Raw genomic sequence first — 24,960 nt, 5'->3', positions numbered from 1 at the left:
ATGAAACATTGATATATTGATAATGGAAAATCCCGTGAAAAAAAAATCGATGGATTTGAAAAGAAAAAAAAAGGATTAGCCCGGAGGGTGATCCTATCCTGAATAGCCTCCCGGAATTGTTAAAATGGATTTAGCCTGGATGGGTAACTGAATTAGGTCTGAATTTAGCCTGGACTGGTAATTCAGACCAAGCTCATTAGAGTAATTGTCGTTGTAGGGGATTTAGCCTGGACTGGTAATCCCGACAATACTTATGAGTTTATATTGCAGGGATTAGCCTGGACTGGTAATCCCGCTGCAAGGTTGAGGTTCGCGGGAGTGTGCTCTTTGAAATGGAAATGTGCGCACATGAATATGAATTGACGGACCCGGAATTGTACACTAAAAGTGTACCTCTGAAAATCCATCGAAATTCCGATAAATTCAACGGGATAAATATGGAAAAATAACAGAAATGAAATCATGGTATTGACGAGCTCATCATAGTATAATTATGGTACATTGAAATATTGTCACTGATGTTAGTGTGCATTTAGGTAATAAGCATTGAATGGATATATGAATGTTTTATATGTATTGAAAATATAGGTAATAAAATTTATTACATGACTACTAAGCAAAGTGCTACCTCGTTCCTTTTTCCCTGTTTTGTATGTTAAGAGCTCGGAGGTCGGATTGATCGGAGACACATCACACTGTCAACCTCAGGATTTCAGTATATAAAGAAACTTTATTTTGGAAGTCAATGGCATGTATAAGCTAACCAAGTAAATGTTACGTGAAATGAATGTAAAGTTAGCCATTAGTATGGTTAACAAACCTGGTTATAGATATGTGATGACATTATCTTATATAAATGCATGAATCTATCATGAAATATGTTGAATTAAAAAAAATTAAAAAATTAATTCGTAAACTCCGGTAATGCCTCGTACCTTATTCCGGCAATGAATACGGGTAAGGGTATTACATTTATTGGTATCAGAGCTACGGTTTAGCCGATTCTAGGAGCAATGTAGCAAATACGGGATTAGCTATACATGCATTTAAATTATTATTGATAGTGTGATATCTCCTGACCATTTAAAATGTGTTTTTCTTATAGTAATGTCATCCGACCGAGCTCAATCTGAGGAAGCTGGGAGTCATGCTCCGGCTTCAGTACAAAGAGAAGAAACTAGCAGTAGAAGGCCCGAGACAGAGGGACGAGGGAGGAGGCAAAATAGCCTTCTTTCAAATGATGAATGAATGGTTTAATCAATACTTAAGAACTAACCCTGTAGTGCAGCAAGTTCAAGCTCCCCTTCTGCTCCTTCATCGGTTCCTGAGATCCCACAAGGTACAGGTACTGAATCTGTCAGAAAAGGAAAGCTCCAGTAGATAAAATTCGAAATATGGGGCCGAAGAATTTCGAGCAGCAGTTGATGATGATCTGAACGGGCTGAATTCTGGTTAGAAATACTACTCGGGTTTTAGAAGAATTATCTTGTACACCAGAAGAATGTCTGAAATGTGCCGTCTCACTGCTAAAGATATAGCTTACCATTGTGGAATACTAAAGCTTCAGTTGTTCCGAAAGAAGAAATTACATGGGAATTCTTTCAGACCGAGTTCAGAAAAAATATATCAGCCAGAGTTCTTGACCAAAAAGAAAAGAATTTCTTGAGCTAAAACAGGGCAATAGATCAGTATCTGAATATGAAAGAGAATTTGTTCGATTGAGTAAATATGCTCGAGAATGGGTACAGTCAGAAGTTGAAATGTGCAAACGATTCGAAGAGGGTTGAATGAAGACATTAAGTTACTGATCGGAATTCTTGAAATTCGAGAGTTTGCTACATTAGTAGAGAGAGCTTATAAAGCAGAATAATTGAGCAAAGAAAAGAAACAGGCTGAGAGGGAAGCTCGAATTTTTAGTAAAAGACCGATGGGAAATCCCAGTTTTCTGTTTCAAAGAAATTGAAGAATATCAGGATCGTTCTACTTCAGCCATTGGTATTCGGGCAAAGAACGAGGTTCTCAACGCACTAATCCAAGGCTTCTACTCCATCAGTGACCAGTGTTGGCAGTGTTGGCACTCCTAAACCGAGATGCCAGTACTGTAATAAGCTCATTTTGTGAATGCCGATTTAAGAGTGGGGCTTGTTACCGATGTGGTTCTTTTGACCATTTCTCAGAGATTGTCCAGAAGGGTTGAAAAGAAGTTGAACATATATCGAAGCCGAGTAGTCTAGTTTCGAGGGCAGACCACCTCGACCATCCGGTAATGTCAGTGGTAGTCGAAGAGCTACAAAAGATACTATAGGTAGGCCTGAGGTACGAGCACCTGCAGGACATATGCCATTCGTGCAGGAGATGCTTCACACCTGATTATTACTGGTACATTTCTTTACTTGATACTGATATTACTGCATTGATTGATCCTGGTTCTACGCATTCATATATGTGTTAAACTTGCAATTGTTAAAATTTATCTGTTGAACCTACTGAATTTGTGGTTAAAGTCTCGAACCCCCTGGGCCAGTCTGTGTTAGTGGATAAAATTGTAAAAATTGTCCACTGATGGTAAGAGGTTATTGTTTCCCGGCTGATTTGATGTTACTGCCATTTGATGAATTTGACGTGATATTGGGTATGGATTGGTTAACCCAGCATGATGCGGTAGTAAATTGTAAACAAAAATATATTGTGTTAAAATGTCAGAATGGTGAGTTGCTTCGGGTTAAATCTGATAGACAGAGGGTTATCTGATATGATTTCAGTAATGGCAGCACAGAGGTATGCCAAAAAGGGGTATGATGCTTACTTGGCTTATGTACTCGACACCAAGGTATCTGAGTCAAAGATACAGGCAGTTCCAGTGGTATGTGAATTTTCTGATGTGTTTCCAGAAGAATTACCAGGATTGCCACCAGAAAGAGAAGTGGAATTTTCTATAGATTTGATTCCGGGAACTACTCCGATCTCCATAGCTCCGTACCGGATGGCTCCTATAGAATTAAAAGAGTTAAAGACACAATTGCAAGAGCTTGTTGACAGGGGTTTTGTTCGACCGAGTCATTCACCTTGGGTGCTCCGTTCTATTTGTGAAAAGAAAGATGGGTCTTTGAGATTGTGGATCGACTACCGGCAGCTTAATAAAGTAACCATAAAGAATAAGTACCCGTTACCTCGGATTGATGATTTATTTGATCAGCTGAAAGGTGCTACTATGTTTTCAAAGATTGATCTTCGATCAGGTTATTATCAGTTACGGGTAAAGGAGTCAGATGTGCCAAAACAGCCTTTAGAACCAGGTACGGGCATTATGAGTTTCTAGTTATGCCGTTTGGGCTAACTAATGCACCTGCAGTATTCATGGATTTGATGAACCGGATATTTGACCGTACTTAGACAGATTTGTAGTAGTATTCATTGATGATATTTGGTTTTTCTCGGATGAAGAAGAACATGCAGAACATTGAGAATTGTGTTGCAAATTCTACGAGAGAAGCAGTTGTATGCTAAATTCAGTAAATGTGAATTTGGCTTCGAGAAGTGAGTTTTCTTGGACACATTGTATCTGCCGAAGGCATCAGGTAGATCCAAGTAAAATCTCAGCTATTGTCAATTGGAGTCCACCGAAGAATGTATCTGAAGTTAGAAGTTTCTTGGGTTTAGCTGGTTATTATCGGAGATTTGTACAGGGATTCTCTATGATAGCTTCTCCATGACTCGATTATTGCAGAAAGATGTAAAGTTAGAGTGGACTGATGAATGTCAACAAAGTTTCAACCGATTGAAAGACCTATTAACGAAAGCACCTGTATTAGTGCAGCCTGAACCGGGTAAGGAATTTGTTATTTACAGTGATGCCTCATTAAATGGTTTAGGTTGTGTTTTGATGCAAGAAGGTAAAGTAATAGCCTATGCTTCAAGACAACTTAAACCACATGAAAGAAATTACCCAGTACATGATCTTGAATTAGCTGCTATTGTATTTGCGCTGAAGATATGGCGGCATTACTTGTACGGTGAGAAATGTCATATTTATACTGATCATAAAAGCTTGAAATATTTGATAACACAGAAAGATTTGAATTTGAGACAGCGCAGGTGGCTTGAACTGATAAAGGACTATGATTTGATTATTGATTACCATTTGGGTAAGGCTAATGTTGTAGCTGATGCTTTGAGCCGGAAATCTCTGTTTGCTTTACGAGCTATGAATACCCGGTTATCATTGACTGATGATGGTTCAATCCTAGCTGAATTGAGAGCTAAACCGACATTTTACAGCAAATATGTGAAGATCAGAAGAATGATGAGAAGTTACAGGTTAAACGGGCACAGTGTGAGTCAGGTAATGATTCTGAATTTCAGATTGGTTCTGATGATTGTTTATTATTCAGAGGTAGGGTATGTGTACCTCAGAATTCAGAGCTCATACAGAAGATTCTACGCGAGGCCCACAGTAGTACTATGTCTGTACATCCGGGGAGTAATAAAATGTATAATGATCTGAAAAAGATGTACTGGTGGTCGGGAATGAAACGTGATATCTCTGAGTTTGTATTAAGGTGTTTAATATGTCAACAAGTTAAAGCTGAACATCAGGTACCTTCGGGGTTACTTCAGCCAATTACTATACCGGAATGTAAATGGGAAAGAATCACTATGGATTTTGTATCGGGGCTACCTTTGTCTCCGAGGAAAAAAGATGCTATTTGGGTGATTGTAGACCGATTGACAAAGTCAGCTCACTTTATTCCGGTATGTATGGATTATTCTTTAGATAAACTAGCTGAATTATACATATCTGAGATTGTCAGGTTACATGGAGTGCCTGTCTCCATTATATCAGATAGAGATCCCCGATTTACGTCTCGTTTCTGGGACAAATTGCAAGAAGCCTTGGGTACTCAGTTGTATTTAGCACTGCATTTCATCCTCAGAAAGATGGTCAATCTGAGCGTGTAATTCAAGTATTGGAAGATATGCTCCGATGTTGTATACTAGAGTTTGAAGGTAATTGGGAGAGGTATCTACCTTTGATTGAATTTGCTTACAATAACAGTTATCAGTCTAGTATTAAAATGGCTCCGTATGAAGCTTTGTATGGTAGAAATGTAGAACACTGTTATATTGGACAGAGCTCAGTGAAAGGAAGATACATGGGGTTGATTTGATCCGGGAAACAGAAGAAAAAGTAAAGGTTATTCGAGATAGTCTAAAAGCAGCTTCCGATCGTCAAAAATCATATGCCGACCTTAAGCGAAAAGAGATTAAATTTCAAGTCGGTGACAAGGTATTTCTGAAAGTGTCTCCTTGGAAGAAAGTTCTTCGATTCGGTCGAAAGGGTAAATTGAGTCCAAGATTTATCGGGCCCTATGAAATCATAGAAAGAATTGGATCGGTCGCTTATCGATTGGCATTACCACCGGAACTTGATAGAATCCATAATGTTTTTCATGTATCTATGTTACGACGATATTGATCAGATCCTTCACATGTTATTTCTCCGACAGAAGTAGAGATTCAACCGGATATGACTTACAGTGAAGAACCGGTCAAGATATTGGCACGAGAGACAAAATAGCTTAGAAATAAAAAGATAAATTTGGTGAAAGTATTGTGGCAAAAGCACGGGATTGAGGAAGCAACATGGGAACCGGAGGAGGAAATGAGGAAACAATACTCAAACCTCTTTACTGGTAAGATTTTCGAGGACGAAAATCCTTAAAAGGGGGGGAGAGTTGTAATGGCGTAAATTCAATGTTATCGGAACAGTGGTTTCGTAACCACAAATCCGATTTAAAGATAAATTTATTTCAATATTTTTGCTTGAAAATTTATATGATAGGAAAGTCGTATGAAAATATTGATAGGAAAATTTTATCAATTTAGTGATTAGTTAGAAAAAGAAATTATTGAAGAAATTGGGTAAAATAAGGTATCGGGACCTCTATCTCGTAAAAACGAGTCAAAAATAATTTTATAAATATTTATGAAATGTTATTAATGTGGTATTAAAATTTCGTTAGGAAATTTTAATGTTTGGGTAGTCAATTAAATGAAAAGGACTGAATTGTAATAGGTGTAAAAGTTGCTAGAGTGATTAAATAGCTTATTAGTCTAATGAGAAAGGATATAAAAGGCAATTAGACCCAAAAGTTATTTGGGCTGGACGGCAAGGGTATGAAATCAGCAGAAAAATTGATAAATTAAGGGTAAAATTGGAATATTGCAAAATTAACTAAATAAAACTAGGACTAAATAGGAAATATCTAGATTTCTCTTCATTTCTCTTATATTCCAGCAGCTAAAAACGCCATAGGAGGGTTCTATAAGCTGGTATTTCATAATTTTTACACCAAGTGAGTTAATCCTTGCCTTTTTCTTGTAATTTTTGTGTTTCTAAGACTTTTACAACTAGATCCTACTATTAAATTCATTAGTTTTTGATTTCATGGATGAAATTTAAAGTCACCATGGTTGAGTGCTGTAATTTTATGATGAAATAGAATGAAATTAAAGCTTTAATTTGTTTATGAGACGATTTTATTAGGCAATTTCAATAGAAATTGATTTTTGGGACCTAATTGTGAGAATATTTGGAATTAAAGTCTGTTGCTGAAATTCTGATTCCTAAAGGTTGTAAACTAGTTTAAGGTGATAGAATAAAATGTTAATTGAGAAAAATCAGCTCAATTGAGAGGCTAATTGAGTAGGGACGAAATTATCATTTATTAAAAGCTTAGGGGGAAAATGGTAATAAACAGCTTGCACTAAAACAGTTTGGACAGCAGCAGTAGACTAACTTTGAAAAATCACCAAAAATTGTAGGAATCGAATTAGAAGATGAACAAAATATGGAATTAAAGCTTATTGAGTCTAGTTTCTTATAGAATAAATATTGTAAGCAATGGATTTGTAAATTTTGAGATATAATGAATTTTGTGAGACAAGGTCAGAATGAATTCGGGTTCCCCTGTTCTGACTTTGAAAAATTATAGAAAATTGAATAAAAATAATTAGGGACTTAAATTTATATGTATAGAATTCTGAATGAGTCTATTTTTAATATAAACAAACAAGAACATCATTTGAATTCTGTATAAAGAGATAATTTATTTTTAGTGAAGAAGGGTCAGAACTGTTAGACAACAGAACAGGGATGACTTTGAAGAATAAACTGTACTGATTGGCTAAACCAAAAATTCTGAAAATTTTATGGTAAAAATATATATGAGTCTAGTTTTAGGGAAAATTAACAGATCTTAATTTTGAGTTCCGTAGCTCAAGTTATAAATAATGTAGTGACTATGACTTAAGTAGACAGCTTTGAATGAACTATAAATAATAGTTGAATTATAGAGAATGTTGCATATGAACATGAAATGCATTAAATTGATAATTAAATTTATTTATTTAGATCCAGAAGATTCAAATACGAAGCTAGATCGAGGAAAGGAAAAAGTTCGGGATTAATAGATTTTTACTGTTTACAAACAAGTATCAAGGTAAGTTCATGTAACTTGAATTATATTCTTAAATGCTTGAAATGCATGTTTTTGATATGAATATGATTTGAATGTTCATTGTATGAAAATTAATGAAACATTGATATATTTGATAAAATGGGAAGAAATCTCGTTTGAATGAAAGGAAAATTCGATGGATTTCTGAAAAGAAATTGACGGTAAAAAGGATCTAGCCCGGACGGGTGATCCTATCCTGATATAGCCCTCCCGAAGACTATGTGTAAAATGGATTTAGCCCGGACGGGTAATCTGAATTAGGGTCTGAATTTAGCCTGGACTGGTAATTAAGATCCAAGCTCATTAGAGTAATTGTCGTTGCAGGGGATTTAGCCTGGACTGGTAATCCCGACAATACTCTATGAGTTTATATTGCAGGGGATTTAGCCTGGACTGGTAATCCCGCTGCAAGGTTGAGGTTTGCGGGAGTGTGCTCTCTGAAATGGAAATGTGCGCACATGAATATGAATTGACGGACCCGGAATTGTACACTAAAAGTGTACCTCTGAAAATCCATCGAAATTCCGATAAATTCAACGGGATAAATATGGAAAAATAACAAGGAAATGGAAATCATGGTATTGACGAGCTCATCAATCATAGTATATATTATTGGTACATGGAAATTATTGTACTGACTTGAATGTTGAGTTTGTGCATGTTAGGGTAATAATGCATTGAATGGATATATGAATGTTTATTATATTGTATTGAAAATATTAGGTAAGTATAATTCTTGTTACATGAGCTTACTAAGCACAAAGTGCTTACCCCGTTTCCTTTTTCCCTGTTTTGTAGTGTTAAGAGCTCGGAGGTCGGATTTGGTCGGAGACACATCACACTATCAACCTCAGGATTTCGGTATATAAAGAAACTTTATTTTGGAAATCAATGGCATGTATAAGCTAACAAAGTAAATGTTAACGTGAAATGAATGTAAAGTTAGCCATTAGTATGGTTAACAAACCTGGTTATAGATATGTGATGACGTTATCTTATATAAATGCATGAATCTATCATGAAAATATGTTGAATTAAAAAAAATTAAAAAATTAATTCGTAAACTCCGGTAATGCCTCGTACCCTATTCCGGCAATGAATACAGGTAAGGGTATTACAGATGGTATGATGCGGATGTGCATTGATTATCGCCAGTTGAACAAACTGATGATTAAGAATAAGTATCCACTGCCAAGGATTGATGATTTGTTCGACCAGCTTAGAGGAGCTTCTGTATTTTCCAAGATCGACCTTCGATCTGGATATCATCAGTTAAGGGTCAAGGAGGCAGATATCTATAAGATAGCATTCAGGACTCGGTATGGTCATTACGAGTTTATGGTTATGCCATTTGGACTGAGAACGCTCCTGCAGCGTTTATGGATCTGATGAATCGTGTGTTCCAACCATTTTTAGATCAGTTCGTAGTCGTCTTTATTGACGATATCCTGGTATATTCTGAAACTGAAGCGAAACATGATGAGCATCTCCGTATAGTGCTGCGAGTGTTAAGAGAGAAGGAACTCTTCGCGAAGTTCAGCAAGTGTGAATTTTGGTTGAGGGAGGTAACCTTCTTAGGACATGTGGTCTCTGTCGAAGGGATTAAGGTGGACCCTCGAAAGATTGAAGCAATTTTGGAGTGGAAGCCACCTAGGACGGTGTCAGAAATTCAAAGTTTCCTAGGGTTGGCAGGATACTACAGAAGGTTTGTGGAAGGTTTTTCTGTGATAGTAGCACCTCTGTCAAAACTCATAAGGAAAGGAGTACCATTTTTATGGACTGAGAAGCAGTAGGAAGCTTTTGAGAAGTTGAAGAAAGTTCTGACTGAAGCACCTGCGTTGATTCAGTCGGAGTCTGGGAAGGATTTTAGTGTGTATAGTGACGCATCACACGTGGGTTTGGGCTGCGTGTTAATGCAAGAGGGTAAGGTGGTTGCATATGCATCACGACAGCTTAAGCCTCATGAGGGGAACTATCCGACTCATGATTTAGAGTTGGCAGCAGTGATATTTTCACTTAAGATTTGGAGACATTACTTGTACGGAGAAAGGTGTATTATATACACTGACCATAAGAGTCTTAAGTATTTGTTGACTCAGAAGGAGCTGAACCTTAGGCAAAGGAGATGGATTGAGTTACTTAAGGATTATGACTGTTCGATTGAGTATCACCTAGGCAAGGCTAATGTGGTAGCCGATGCTCTAAGTCGTAGAGCTGTATCTGATCTAAGAGCAATGTTTGCTCGTCTGAGTCTGTATGATGATGGAAGTCTGTTGGCTGAGTTGCAAGTGAGGCAAACCTGGGTGGATCAGATTAAGGAAAAGCAGTTGAACGATGAGTCTTTGGTCACTCGTTTCCAACAAGTTAAGGAAGGGGAAACTTCTGAGTTTGGGTTAAATGGCGAAGGAGTTCTGTGTTTCCGAGGAAGAATTTGTGTTCCGAAGGACTCTGATTTGAGGCAGACAATATTGAAAGAAGCTCATGGAGGACTTTGTGCCATGCATCCTGGAGGGAACAAGTTGTATCACGACTTGCGAGAATTGTACTGGTGGCCTGGACTTAAACGAGAAGTAACGGAGTTTGTAGGGAAATGTCTAACATGCCAGCAAGTGAAAGCTGAGCATCAATTACCTTTTGGACTGTTGCAGCCGGTAAAGATACCACTTTGGAAGTGGGAGAGGGTAACCATGGACTTTGTGAGTGGGCTGCCCTTGACACCATCAAAGAAAGACTCGGTGTGGGTGATTGTGGATAGGTTGACCAAATTGGCCTATTTTATACCTGTTCGTACTGACTTTTCACTTCAAAAGTTAGCCAAGTTGTATGTGGCGGAGATTGTGCGACTTCATGGAGTCCCAGTTTCAATTATTTCTGATCGGGATCTCATATTTACATCTCAGTTTTGGCAAAAGTTGCATGAGGCATTGGGGACGCGATTGAATTTTAGTACGGCTTTCCATCCCAGACTGATGGTCAATCGGAAAGGGTTATTCAGATTCTGGAGGACATGTTGAGGGATGCGTGATTGATTTTCGAGGTAGTTGGGAGGATTATTTGTCGTTGGCAGAATTTGCATACAATAACAGCTACCAAGCAAGTATTCAGATGGCTCCATATGAGGCACTTTATGGGCGAAGATGTCGTACGCCTACGTGTTGGACAGAGTTGGGTGAACGACAAGTGCTTGGACCGGAGTTGGTGGCAGATACTTAATGTAAGGTTAAGTTGATAAGAGATCGATTAAAGGAGGCATCTGATAGACAGAAGTCGTATGCGGACCTAAAGCGCAAAGAGATAGAGTCCGCGGTTGGGGATATGGTTTTCTTAAAGGTTTCACCTTGGAAGAAGATCTTGAGTTTTGGCAAGAAAGGCAAATTGAGTCCGCGGTTTATAGGGCCTTATCGGGTTCTTAAGCGGGTAGGGCCAATAGCGTATCAGTTAAAGTTACCACCAGAGTTAGACAGAATCCATGACGTCTTTCATGTGTCTATGTTAAGACGATATCGATCGGATCCCTCACATGTTGTGCCAGTGGAGGAGATTGAAGTAAGGACTGATTTGACCTTTGAGGAAAAACCCATACAAATTTTAGATCGTGAGGTTAAAGTTCTAAGAAGGAAGTCGGTTCCGTTGGTAAAAGTACTGTGGCGTAATCATGGAAGGGAAGAAGCTACTTGGGAATCAGAAGAGACTATGCGTCAACAATACCCTCAACTATTTGGATCAGGTAAATTTCGAGGCCGAAATTTCTTTAAGGGGGGTAGAGTTGTAACACCCCAATTTTCGGGAATTCTGTGAATGTTGGCAAAATTTCATGCTTTAATTTTGTCATTTGTGAGTGAAATTATGAAATAGGACCTATGTGAAAATGTTTAAAAATGCTATAGGCTAAATTGAAGTGGCCAAATAAATAGGAGTGCAAAATAGGAGGATTTGCATGACAAACCTCCCATTTTACATGAAGTGGCCAGCCATCATGTTGTTGTAGACAAAATGTGCACTTGATATCCATAATTTATGGTACAAATTGATACAAATTGATAATGGGTTAGCTAAATGTTCCATGATAATAGGTTAGGTAAATGTTCCATGATTGGAATTTCATGTCTTTTGTATTAAAGACTTAAATGGATGAAATATGAAATTTTATTAAAAGAAAAATGGGTGAAAAGAACAAAGTTTTGTCCATCTTTGTTTATCATAGCCTAAAGTTAGAGAAGAGAAAGGAGAGGAAAAAGCTCTTGAATGTTCGGTCACTTAGGGAAGAAAATTGAAGGTAAGTTCATGGTAGTTTGCTTCTATCTTGATGTTCATGAGTTCTTCTTGATTCTACCTTAACTCTTGAAGCATATTTTGGTTTTTGGTTGTGTTGTGAGCATTTGGTCATAAATTAAAATGAAGGAAATCGTTGTTGTTTCATGTTCTTTTGATGAAAAATGGAAGATATGTGAAGTTGAGCCAAACAAATGAGCATGCATGTGCTTAGATGCTAAGGGGAAAAATCGGCTAATATGTTGTGCTTTAAAATGATGAAATGGAGATTATACTTAAGTAAAATCATAGATATGTGATGATTGATTGGTGATATACATGTTAAAAAAAAAAACATGCATGCAAGTTATGTGTGAAAGAGTGATTTGGTAATAAATCTGCTTGGGACAGCAGCAGTAATGTGACTTTGGAAAATCACCATAAATTGTGGGAGATGAGTTAGAAGCTGCATAAATTATGTAATTAAATCTTAATGAGTCTAGTTTCAAATGGAATAAACGAGAACATATTTTTAATTCTGTACAATTAGAAATTTGATTCATAATGAAGAGTGGTCAGATTAGTCAAACAGTGAAACATGCGAAACTTTGAGAAAAATCTTGTATTGATTGGCCAAACCAAAAATTCTCAAAATTTTATGGATATAAGATATATGAGTCTATTTTCAGGGAAAATTAACGGCACTTGATTTGGAGTTTTGTAGCTCGAGTTATAAATGATTTAGTGACTGTTCCTCAGGAAGACAACTTGCAGTGAAATTATGATTATGTGGTAAACATTGACAAAAATTTGTTAATGAGTTGCTTATTGATTTCTTATAAGCTTACTATGATCTGTAGGTGTGGTTGGCCGAATATTGTAAGGGGTTAATACGTAGTTTGTATTTGAATAGTTAGATTAACGTGTTAGTAATCCAATTGTAGGCGGTTCGTGTGTGGATCTCGTCAGCATATCGTCGTAAACAGGTGTGTAACTAACACCCTCTTTCTTAGTCTGGATCAGGCAAAAGTCCAAAAGCCGAAATGCCTAAAACCGGTATTTTGTAGATTTGCGAGTGTGCGAATGCTCGTGAGGTAAATCGATTAATGTTTTTGGTAAACTGCAAAATTTGGACTGCAAAGTGCATGATTTCTGTGCCCTCGTTATTTTTGGGCTTAATGGGCCAAAATTGGAATGATGGGCCAACGGGTCCAATTCGGTAAGAACACTCGGTACATGATTCTGTTAGTACATGAAAAGTAGGAATATGCATGAAAAACCCTAAAATAGATAACTTACTGAAATACCTTTAAAAGTGGAAAATTTACAGTTTTACCCCTAGTAAATAAATTACCGAAATACCCCTAGGGTTAAATTGACCTAAATGCATGTTTGATTGTTGTTATTTACTGCATGCCATGTTGTTATTATCTGATGCATGGGATTGGGATATTGACGGAGGAAGTACTGAAAGTGACTTGTCCACGTACTGGAGGCTTTGCCTCAATTTATTGTTAACTGAGCAGCAAGGCTGCAACTGTGGAGTGTTGGGCTGGGTGGGTTGAGCTATTCCCCACATGGAGTGTAGGGCTGGTACGGGTGGAGTGTAGTGGTTGGTGGGTTGAGTAGTCTCCCCAAATGGGCTTGCATATGTTATTGATGTTGCATGTATTTTGAAATGGGCCTATGGGCCATACTGTTATCTGAATAAGGGGCTAAGGCCCAGTTTATTGTAATCTGAAAAGGGCTCTGGTCCAGTACCACTGTTACCTGAATGGGCTTAGGCTCAATAGGCTTGAGCTGACTTGGGCTTTGAATGGGTTTTCCTTACACACTGAGTTTCCCCAAACTCACCCCTTTTATTTTCATCCATGCAGGTAATCCCCAACCATAGTGGGCTTGGAGCTGTGAGGGAATTCGGAGTGGCCACCCGTTCTGAAAGTTTGGTTTTCTTCTGGTGAACTGGACATCCTATTATTTACGTTTGAAGTTTTGGGTTTTTAAATGTAATAAGGCCGCTTAATTATTTTTGATGGTTTTAATATGTATTACTAAGATAGGTATTACTATTTTAACTGTTGAAATTGGATAGCTTTAGGGCGCGTTTTCAAAAACAAAAATTGATTTCAAAATAACACGCCAACAAGCAAAGCTTCCGCAATGAAAGTATTTTCCAAAATTAATCACTTTTCCTAAAAATGACTTAATCAAATCGGTTTCCTAGAAATATCCATGACGTTAAGGTGTGGCAATGGCGGTATGCATGTCTAGGATTGGATCCGAAGGGAGCTTGGTACTTAAGCAGTCCGATGGACTCACCACTTTTTTTCCGGTTTCTTACCTGGTGCACAGCTTCCATTCACTTTAACCTATAATGAAATTATCTTTTAAAACACTAAGTTTTTCTGGATCAACAATATAAAATGTTTTGAATGCTTCGATGTGGCATGTCGAATCCGGTCATAACATCTTGGCCGGGCTTGGGGTGTTACAGCCATCAACAAGGAAGTGGAAGTGCAATAAGCCATGGGAGAAAAAGAAAAATAAGGAGCCAGTGAAGTGCTGCTTTTGTGATGGTTCATACAAGATGTGAGATTGCCCAAAGAGAGCCAAGCTAATTACTATCAATAAGAATGATGTGAAGTAGAGAGTGACGCTTTGAAGCTTAATTCCATGATACTCAATTCTACTAAGGCAAAGAGGGGTCAAAAGCATAAAGTATTGATGTTCTCAGACATTAACATCATAGGTAGATAAAAAAGTGCTTTACTTAACACATGAGCATTCGATTTATTCATATTTGAGAAGGCTTCCAGTAAATTTACTCTTACAATTGACAAAATAACTATATTAATCACAACTGTTAACTCTAAGGGGTCCCAATAATGGGTGTGGCATAAGGAGTTGAGCTAAAAATTAGAGATTGGAAGGGTAGTGAAAATATTAAGGTAATCCAATTAAATTATGACAATTTTTCACTTGGTTTAAACTTTCTTGACAAGATTAATGCTCTCATTTTTCCTTTTGTTGATTGCATATGTATATTGAATCCTTGCCAATAATATGTTGTGTTGGTAAATTGATATGCGAGTGGTGGAACCAAGATATTATATACAATTTAACTAGCCAAAAGTGTTTCCAATTATGACAATATCTACTAGGTAGAGACCACATTGGATGTGCTAAAAGTGCAACAGTCCTTTACCAGTATGAATCATGTTGCATTACTGATGGGATTAGCATTTATGAGAGGTAGATTATGCATCAAACTTTTTGGGTGAAAAAGTGTCAAGGCAAAATAAGTAATCAAATAGAGTAAATACATCAATGAAAGTACATTTCAAACACTATTCTAGTGTTACACAGTGTAACTTGCCAAAATTGTTGAATTTAGGTTATACACAACCAAGTTTAGTAGCTTGTGGGTTTGCTATGGCTTAGAAAAGACACAAGGGTCCTTTCAGCGTTCCAAGAAGAGTAGGCAAGGTGACCTAAAAACTTGAGTTGTCATCAATACTCAAATTTCACCTAGTTTTAATGTAACAATGCCTAATTCTTTCCTTGAGGATTAGGGGGATCTAAATTGAGGCAAGTCACAATAAAGACAAAGAGTGAAGGCCTCCTATGATTGAGATGTATAATGTGACATGATAAATCAAAATAAAAGAAAATAGAAACATAAACTAAGGCAAATTGTTTGAAGGAAGGGGCTACACAATAACAAGGTTAGTCTTAAATCAGTCAAGGCATTGTAGTAGTTTCGAGATGAGATAGAACAGTTTCATTCTGAGGACACGACAAGGGTGCCATTAGAACAGGCAGGGGAGAATGTCACGACACATACATAAATGCCTTTGACCAATACACGAAGAACAACCTAAGGTGACCATTTGAGGAAACTGGGCTTATTTAACCAACTAAGATTGGCCCAATTCTTGGAACATTGTGGAAAGCCAATTTACTTGAAGCTTGGTGAATTAGTAAACACTCCAACAACTTGTATTTTAGTAGGATAAATTTATAATTTTAAGGATAAGATAAGAGGGAGCTTAAATTCCTTAATGTTCTATCTTGTAAATGTAATTCAATCTATACTGTTGGATGTAAAGGGGATCAATTATAAATAGAGGTATTCCCCACCTTATTTGTATCATTCATCATTCATTATTGAGTAACCAATAGAGAGGGCATTTACTTATATAGTTTTCTTGAGCATTTTTTTCTTACTCACTTGTTTCATATAGTTATTGATGGTGGAAATTTTTGACGATGGTAGAAAAAGATGCACTTCTTATTATCAACTTTGAAGATTACTTATGTTTTGGATACTCCAAGACCTGAAGAGAATGAAAACAAATCTATTGCTGCAACCAAAAAAGGCAAAAACGGGAAAATACTGATTACATGTGCATGGGCCGCATATTGAATGGTTTATCTGATGGTTTGTTCGGCACCTACCAAAATGAGGTCACCACTAAAGAATTATGGGACAAGTTGGAGACAAGATGCATAACCGAAGATATTACAAGTAAGAAATTTCTTGTCAGTCGTTTCAATAATTATCAAATGGTTGATGGTCATTCTATTATGGAAAAATTTCATGATATTGAAAAAATGCTGAATCAATTCAAGTAATATGATATGAAAATGGATGAAATGATTGTTGTATCCTCCATAATAAACAAACTTCCTCTATCTTGAAAAAAATTAAAAGAAGTCCAAAACATAAGAAAGAGAAAATATCTCTTAAGGCTTCAGCAAATTATCATTGTATTGAAGAAGAATATCAAAAGTAAGATCAGAACCTAAATTTTGAAAATGTCAAAGTGCATGTTACGGAAGAAGTACAGACTACTAAACCATTCAATAGAAAGTTCAAACAGACTGATAGAGCACCTAAGTTCAAAAAGAAACAAAAGGGCTTATGCTATCATTTAGGTAAGTCGGGACATTTCAAGAATCAATGTCTATTTTTAAAGACGAAATCATCTTCTAAGGCTGATAATAACAAAAATTTCGTTGCAATGATATTTGAAATTAATATGGCAGAAGATGATAATACATGGTGGATTGATACAAACATGTGTGCAAAGACAAAAGCATGTTCACAAAGTTCACACAATGTGAAAATGACAATGTCTTGTACATGGGAAATTCTTCCTCTATAGCAATCAAAGGCAAAGGGTCTGTTGAACTACAATTCACTTCTGGAAAGGTTTTAACCTTAAATGATGCATATTATGTACCAGAAGTTAGGAAAAATTTAGTGTCTGGAAGCCTGTTGAATAAGTTTAGTTTCAAACTTGTTTTTGAGGCACATAAGTTTATTTTGTCCGTGGGAGGAATTTTTGTAGGGAAAGGGTATATGTATGAGAGTATGTTCAAACTCAATATTATTAATAAGAATAAATATACTATTTCTGCTTATATGGTTGAATCTTTTTGTTTATAACATTATAGATCAGGTCATTTGAATTATAGAAAATTGAATGACATGTATAAGTTAGATTTAATTCCTGTTTTTAATAATAATATTAAAAAATGCAATAAATGTATGTTGACTAAAACTATAAGAAACCTTTTCCCTAAGGTTAAAAGGAAAACAAAATTGCTTGATTTGATACATAGTGATGTATGTGACATGCATAATACTCATTCATTAGGTGGAAAGAAATATTTTGTTACTTTTATTAATGATTGTTCTAGATATTGTTATGTATTTTTATTATGTTCAAAAGATGAAGCGCTTGATAAATTTAAAGTTTATAAATCTGAAGTTGAACCTCAATGTGAATCATTTATCAAGTGCTTAAGATCGGATAGAAGTGGAGAATACTATAATCTAATTTATTTTGAATCCACTAGAATTATCCATCAAGTTTCAACCCTTTACACACCACAACAAAATGGTGTAGCTGAAAGGAAAAATAGAGTCTTGACTGAAATGGTAAATTCAATGTTATCATATTCAGGTCTTGAACAAGGTTTTTGGGGAGAAGCTATTCTAATAAATTGTCATATATTGAATAGAGTTCCTAATAAGAAAACTAAAATAACCCCTTATGAACAATAGAAGAAAAGGAAACCAAACCTTAATTATTTAAAGGTTTGGGGTTGTAGAGCTATTGTCAAAGTTCCAACATCTAAACATAAAAAGTTAGATGAAAGAAGAATTGAATTCATATTTATAGGATACGCACATAATAGCAAGGCATATAGGTTTATGGTAATTTAACCAAATATTTCAATTTTAATTAATATTGTTATTGAATCAAAAGATGTTATTTTTGATGAAAATAGATTTAATTCTATTTCAAGACAATAACAGTCACAATAATTGATTCATTCTTCAAATGAGAATGAGATTCTATTGGAACAAATTGATAATAGTGATGAATCTTGTCAAGAATTAAGAAGTAAGAGGATTAAAAAGGTCAAAGATTTTGGACCAGATTTTATTATGTTTCTTATAGAAGGAAATGGTGAAAATATATGCAATAAGATACCTTACTGTTATAATACGAAATCTAATCCTATTACATTTGAAGAGGCAATAAAATCTCAAGCTCTTCTTTTGGAAAGAAGCAATAAATGATGAGATGAATTTGGATCTTAGTTGATCTTCCACCAAGTTCCAAACCAATAGGTTATAAACGGATCTTCAAAAAGAAAATGAAGGTCGATGGACCGATTGATAAATTTAAAGCGAGGTTGGTAGCCAAAGGTTTTACATAAAAACAAAGTATTATTTACTTTGATACCTATGCTCTAGTAGCAAGAATTGCTACAATTAGACTCTTAATATCAGTTATCTCTATATATAATTTGGTTGTTCACCAAATGGATGTAAAAATTACATTTTTAAATGGTGAATTGGAAGAGGAAGTGTACATGGAACAACCGAAAGGATTTTTTGTTCCAACAGGAGCATAAAGTATGTAAGCTTGTTATGTAGATGACATGCTTATTTTTGGCACGGATTTAGAACAAATAGAAAACATGAAGAAATTATTGTCAAATAACTTTGCTATGAATGATATGGGTGTAGTAGATGTTATTCTTGGGATTAAAGTAACCCGAGATGAAAGCACTATAGCTTTAGCACAATCACATTATATTGAAAATGTGCTTAAAAAGTTTGAATTTTTCAACTGTATACCAGCATCTACACCTATGGATCCTCTAATAAAATTAGCATCTAATGCTGGCAGGAAAATTGATCAATTGAAATATGCAAGTCTAATTGATTGTCTTATGTACACAATGACTTGTACAAAACTAGATATTGCATATGCTGTTAGGAAATTGAGTAGGTACACAAGTAATCCAAGTAGTTTGCATTGGCAAGCTTTGAATAAAATACTTAGGTACTTAAAGAAAACTATTAACTATGGATTGTGTTATAATGGATATCCTCCAGTTATAGAAGGGTATTCGGATGCTAATTGGACTACAAGTTTGGAAGATCATGACTCTACTAGTGGATGGATCATCATTCTTGGTGGATGAGCCATTTCTTGGGGTTCCAAAAAACAAACATATATTACTGATTCCATGATGAAAGCAGACTTTATTGCGTTAGTTGCTGCATCTAAAGAAGCAGAATGGTTAAGAAATTTGCTTTATGATGTACCCTTATGGCCTAAGCCAATTTCACCTATTTTATCCGTTGTGATAATGAGGCTACTCTAGTAAAGGCATATAGCCAAGTATATAATAGAAAGTCTAGACACATTGGATTAAGACTAGATATGTCCGATAGTTAATCTCTGATGGAGTGGTCACTATTAGTTATGTGAGGTCAAGTGAAAATTTGAAGGATCCTTTGACAAAACGTCTTGCTAGAGATGTAGTAAAAATGACCTCAAAAGGGATGAGACTCAAGCCCATTAATTAAAGTCACCCATGATGGAAACTCAACTCAATGTTTGGTATAACGTCAAGTCTTGAGTTCAACGAGACAAAATACATTATTAGTATGTGATTGTTAGCACTATAAATAAATCCATCCTAGAATTAAAATGCTAGGTACCCGTAATGATAAAGGAAGGATGAGTAATGTACTTTTAATGAACCCATGACATAAATATGTTAGAGTGTTATAATTACAGGAACACTCTTGATGCGATCTAACTATGTAAGTGGAAATGTAGCCGCTTCTGAGAGCTTAAAGGCTTGGCTCTGACAGCACTATGAAAAGAGGACACAGACACATAGTCATAATAGTGTCCCTAGATACTATGAATTGACCGATGTTGAAATCATTATGTGAAATGTGTTCAGTTAATCAAATGGAATAGTTGGTTTAAAGCTTAGTCTACCATGTAATTTCGATTAAATTTAACATGTTTTCACTGAGCAAAGTTTCAATTGTAAGATACCTTCATTTATGCAAATTGATTTCCAAGAATATTAAAATCTGAAATATTTTGAAAATATAGGGAGATTGTTGGAACATTTTCAAATATTTAGTGTTCCAATAACTATAAATGAATTGGTGTAATTAATCAAAAGTTATGTTATTTGATTTTTTGAAAAAGAATTATAACTATTTAAATAATATTATTTGAATAGTTATAATACTAAATGAATAATTATGTGTTTATTTTAAAGACATTATTATTCAGAAAGACACCTATTGAAAGACGTCTCTATGAAGAGGGATGAAAATTCCTATAAATAAGAATGTGATTTCATTTGGAAATCACACCAACAAATTATAATATTCTTTCTTTCCTTCATTCATTTTCTAATATTATTAGATTATTCTATAAAGTATTACTACAGAAATCCTTTATAGAAATTTAGTTTCTTGTTATACATTGCTCAGTGCGTAGTATTCTTTCTTTCCTTCATTTATTTTCTAATATTATTAGATTATCCTATCAAGTATTACTACAGAAATCCTTTATAGAAATTTAGTTTCTTGTTATACATTGCTCAGTGCGTAGTGGACTATTCTCGTCAGTGCAAAACGCAAATAGTCATTGGCTTCATTGTATCCTCGAGGTTAATTTGCTTGGAATTCATTTGTACACCAAAGATAGGTGGGGGAGAATATAACCTTAAAGATAGTGGTGTGATACACGCCTTGGAGCCTTGTCCTATTTCTTCTTTTTCTGCTCGAGTTTCGTTCGTGTGTTCAAGATTTTACTCATTGGAGATTTGTACTAACACTTGCACTATAAAAACCGTAAATCCAAATCATTTCAATTAAACCTTAATCCCTTACAAGTTTATCTAAATATTAAAAATGTAATTATTTTTTACATTTATATATTATTTGTAATATGTTTATTTTCTTTTTTCATAAGTTAGTCATTTTCTTATTACATTTATTGTTATTTCAATTTTACAATTTGAGTACATGAAGAAATGGGACCAATTCAAATGTATACTCCTAGAGTCCAAGAACCTCGAGCCCAACATGAAGAATTGGAAAGACTCAAACAAGAATTGAAGAACTACATGATGGATTCAAATGATAATGATTTGATTGCGCATTTCATAACCATTAATGAGAAAATGCAAGGTTCGAATTGAAAAGGTTGTGTCTCGATTAGAGATGGGTTAGTTTAGTATAGAAACTCAAGAAAACTGCTTGTAAACGTTAAACAAGAGTATGGTAACTTATGCTTACTAAATGAAGAAAGATGAAAAAAAACGACAACATATGATACTCTAATTGAAATTTTTTTGAAGCTATAATATATGAAGGAGGATACAAGGACGGTAACACTATTAGTTGGTCAAATAATGAATATTAAAATAAATATAATTGTTCGAATTTCCTCTTTATGAATTTCCCATTCGATGTCGAATGAGACAAACATTTTTGGATTTATTCTTGCAACTACTAAAGTATGGTGTAATTGATCCTTGGAAATGGCATGTGATATAATTCAAATAAATTATAATATAATAATTACATTTGTTATTATTCAAACATAATATTTGATAACTTAAAATTAAATTAACCATATAAATTAATTTTAAATAGAAATTAGTGCTTTTAACAAACTTTGACACACATTGGTGTTGAGGTCCAAGTTATATGGTTCGCGGTCAACATTTTTCTAGAAGAATCTAGTTCCTATCCTAGTTGCAAGCTAAAATGAAATTGCCTTGACCCCAACATCTATGGGTGCCAAAGTCTTAATCAGTTTGGCCTATAAATATTTGCTAAATCTCATCATTTTCTCTTGATTCACTAAACCTTAACTATTAGACCCTAAATTTTAAATTAAAACTTTCATAATGTTTATCTAAGTATTTTCCTCCAACCTATTCATGCTACAATCCGCTTATCAGATTGAGGATTTTGATTCAACTCTTAATTCAACTATAGGAAATCTTAGCTCTCTTGTTTTTCATAACTATGGTCTTTCACAAGTATTGGAGCATTGTTCATCCATAAAGAAATATTTGAGACTAATCATAAATAAGGTTTATCGTAAACCTTCAATCTTATTTAGGATTAGTCTCAAAGATGTTTTCATACCTAAATAATGTTCCGATACTTGCAAGAGTGCATGCTTAGAAAAAACATCTAAGTTAAGATACTAAGATCACCTTCAGTTGAAGTTAGTGCTTGATCACAATTTTTATTTTTCACAAGGGATAGAATCTTGAATACGATGTAAGAAAGCAAGTTAGTGAACATTACCAAATGTTTCATTTGAAAAGGTTTAGGTTGTCAGGTTAGGGATTAAGGTTTTTGGTTTTGTCTTTAAGGTTTAGAAAAATGGATTGGATTACTCAATGAGACAAGAAAGATTTTTTATAGTTATATTTGTTATAGAGACCAACAAAAGTCACTCGGTATCCTATGATTAGGGTTTTGGGAAATGAGTTAGGGTTTACGACTGTCTGAGGTAAGCAAATGAATTGGTTTAGGGGTAAGCCAAGAAAACATGGTGGCATGGAGGATCTGATAATAATATTGAAAAATGCAATACATGTATGTTGACTAAAATTATAAGAAACCTTTTCCCTAAGGTTAAAAGAAAAATAAAATTGCTTGATTTGATACATAGTGATATATGTGACATGCATAATACTTGAAATATTTTGTTACTTTTATTAATGATTGTTTTAGATATTGTTATGTATTTTTATTGCGTTCAAAAGATGAAGCGCTTGATAAATTTAAAGTTTATAAATCTAAAGTTGAACTTCAGTGTGAATCATTTATCAAGTGCTTAAGATCGGATAGAGGTGGAGAATACTATAATCCAAGTTATTTTGAATCCACTGGAATTGTCCATCAAGTTTCAACTCCTTACACACCACAACAAAATGGTGTAGCTGAAAGGAAAAATAGAGTCTTGACTGAAATGGTAAATTCAATGTTGTCATATTCAGGTCTTGGACAAGGTTTTTCGGGAGAAGCTGTTCTAATAACTTGTCATATATTGAATAGAGTTCCTAACAAGAAAACTAAAATAACCCATTATGAACAATGGAAGAAAGGGAAACAAAACATTAATTATTTAAAGGTTTGGGGTTGTGGAGCTATTGTCAAAGTTCCAACACCTAAACGTAAAAAGTTAGGTGAAAGAAGAATTGAATTCATATTTATAGGATATGCACATAATAGCAAGGCATATAGGTTTATGGTAATTTAACCAAATGATTCAATTTTAATTAATATTGTTATTGAATCAAGAGATGCTATTTTTGATGAAAATAGATTTAATTCTAATTCAAGACAATTAAAGTCACAACAATTGATTCATTCTTCAAATGAGAATAAGATTCTATTGGAATAAATTGATAATAATGATGAACCTTGTCAAGAATTAAGAAGTAAGAGGATTAAAAAGGTCAAAGATTTTGGACCAAATTTTATTATGTTTCTTATAGAAGGAAAAGGTGAAAGTATATGCAATAAGATACCTTATTGTTATAATACGAAATCTGGTCCTATTACATTTGAAGAGGTAATAAAATCTCAAGCTCTTCTTTTTGGAAAGAAGCAATAAATGATGAGATGGATTCAATAATGGAAAATCAAACTTGGATCTTAGTTGATCTTCCACCGGGTTCCAAACCAATAGGCTGTAAATGGATCTTCAAAAAGAAAATGAAGGTATATGGAATGATTGATAAATTTAAAGCAATGTTGGTAGCCAAAGGTTTTACACAAAAACAAGGTATTATTTACTTTGATACCTATGCTCTAGTAGCAAGAATTGCTACAATTAGACTCTTAATATCGCTTATCTCTATATATATTTTGGTTCTTCACCAAATGGATGTAAAAATTGCATTTTTAAATGGTGAATTGGAAGAGGAAGTGTACATGGAATAACCGAAAGGATTTGTTGTTCCATGGCGGGAGCATAAAGTATGTAAGCTTGTTAAATCTTTATATAGACTTAAAAAAAAACCAAAACAATGGCACCAAAAGTTTGACAAGGTTGTTTTAGCTAATTGCTATAAAATAAATGAATCCGATAAGTGCATATATATCAAATTTGAAAATGGAAAAGGTGTCATAATTTGCTTATATGTAGATGACATGCTCATTTTTGGCATAGATTTAGAACAAATAGAAAACATAAAGAAATTCTTGTCAAACAACTTTGTTATGAATGCTATGGGTGTAATAGATATTATTCTTAGGACTAAAATAACCCGAGATGAAAGCACTATAGCTTTATCACAATCACATTATATTGAAAAGGTGCTTAAAAGGTTTGATTTTTTCAACTGTATACCAGCATTTACACCCATGGATCCTCAAATAAAATTAGCATCTAATGCTGGTTGGAAAATTGATCAATTGAAATATGCAAGTCTAATTGATTGTCTTATGTACACAATGACTTGTATAAGACCAGATATTGCATATGCTGTTAGGAAATTGAGTAGGTACACAAGTAATCCAAGTAGTTTGCATTGGCAAGCTTTGAATAAAATACTTAGGTACTTAAAGAAAACTATTAACTATGGATTGTGTTATAATGGATATCCTCCAGTTATAGAAGGGTATTCGGATGCTAGTTGGATTACAAGTTTGGAAGATCATGCATCTACTAGTGGATGGATCTTCATTCTTGGTGGATGAGCCATTTCTTGGGGTTCCAATAAACAAACATGTATTACTGATTCAACAATGAAAGCAGACTTTATTGCATTAGTTGCTGCATCTAAAGAAGTAGAATGGTTAAGAAATTTGCTTTAT

The sequence above is a fragment of the Gossypium hirsutum genome, chromosome A13 (assembly GCF_007990345.1).
Source record: "Gossypium hirsutum isolate 1008001.06 chromosome A13, Gossypium_hirsutum_v2.1, whole genome shotgun sequence".
Classification (NCBI taxonomy): domain Eukaryota; kingdom Viridiplantae; phylum Streptophyta; class Magnoliopsida; order Malvales; family Malvaceae; genus Gossypium; species Gossypium hirsutum.
Note: the sequence above shows the minus strand (reverse complement) of the source record.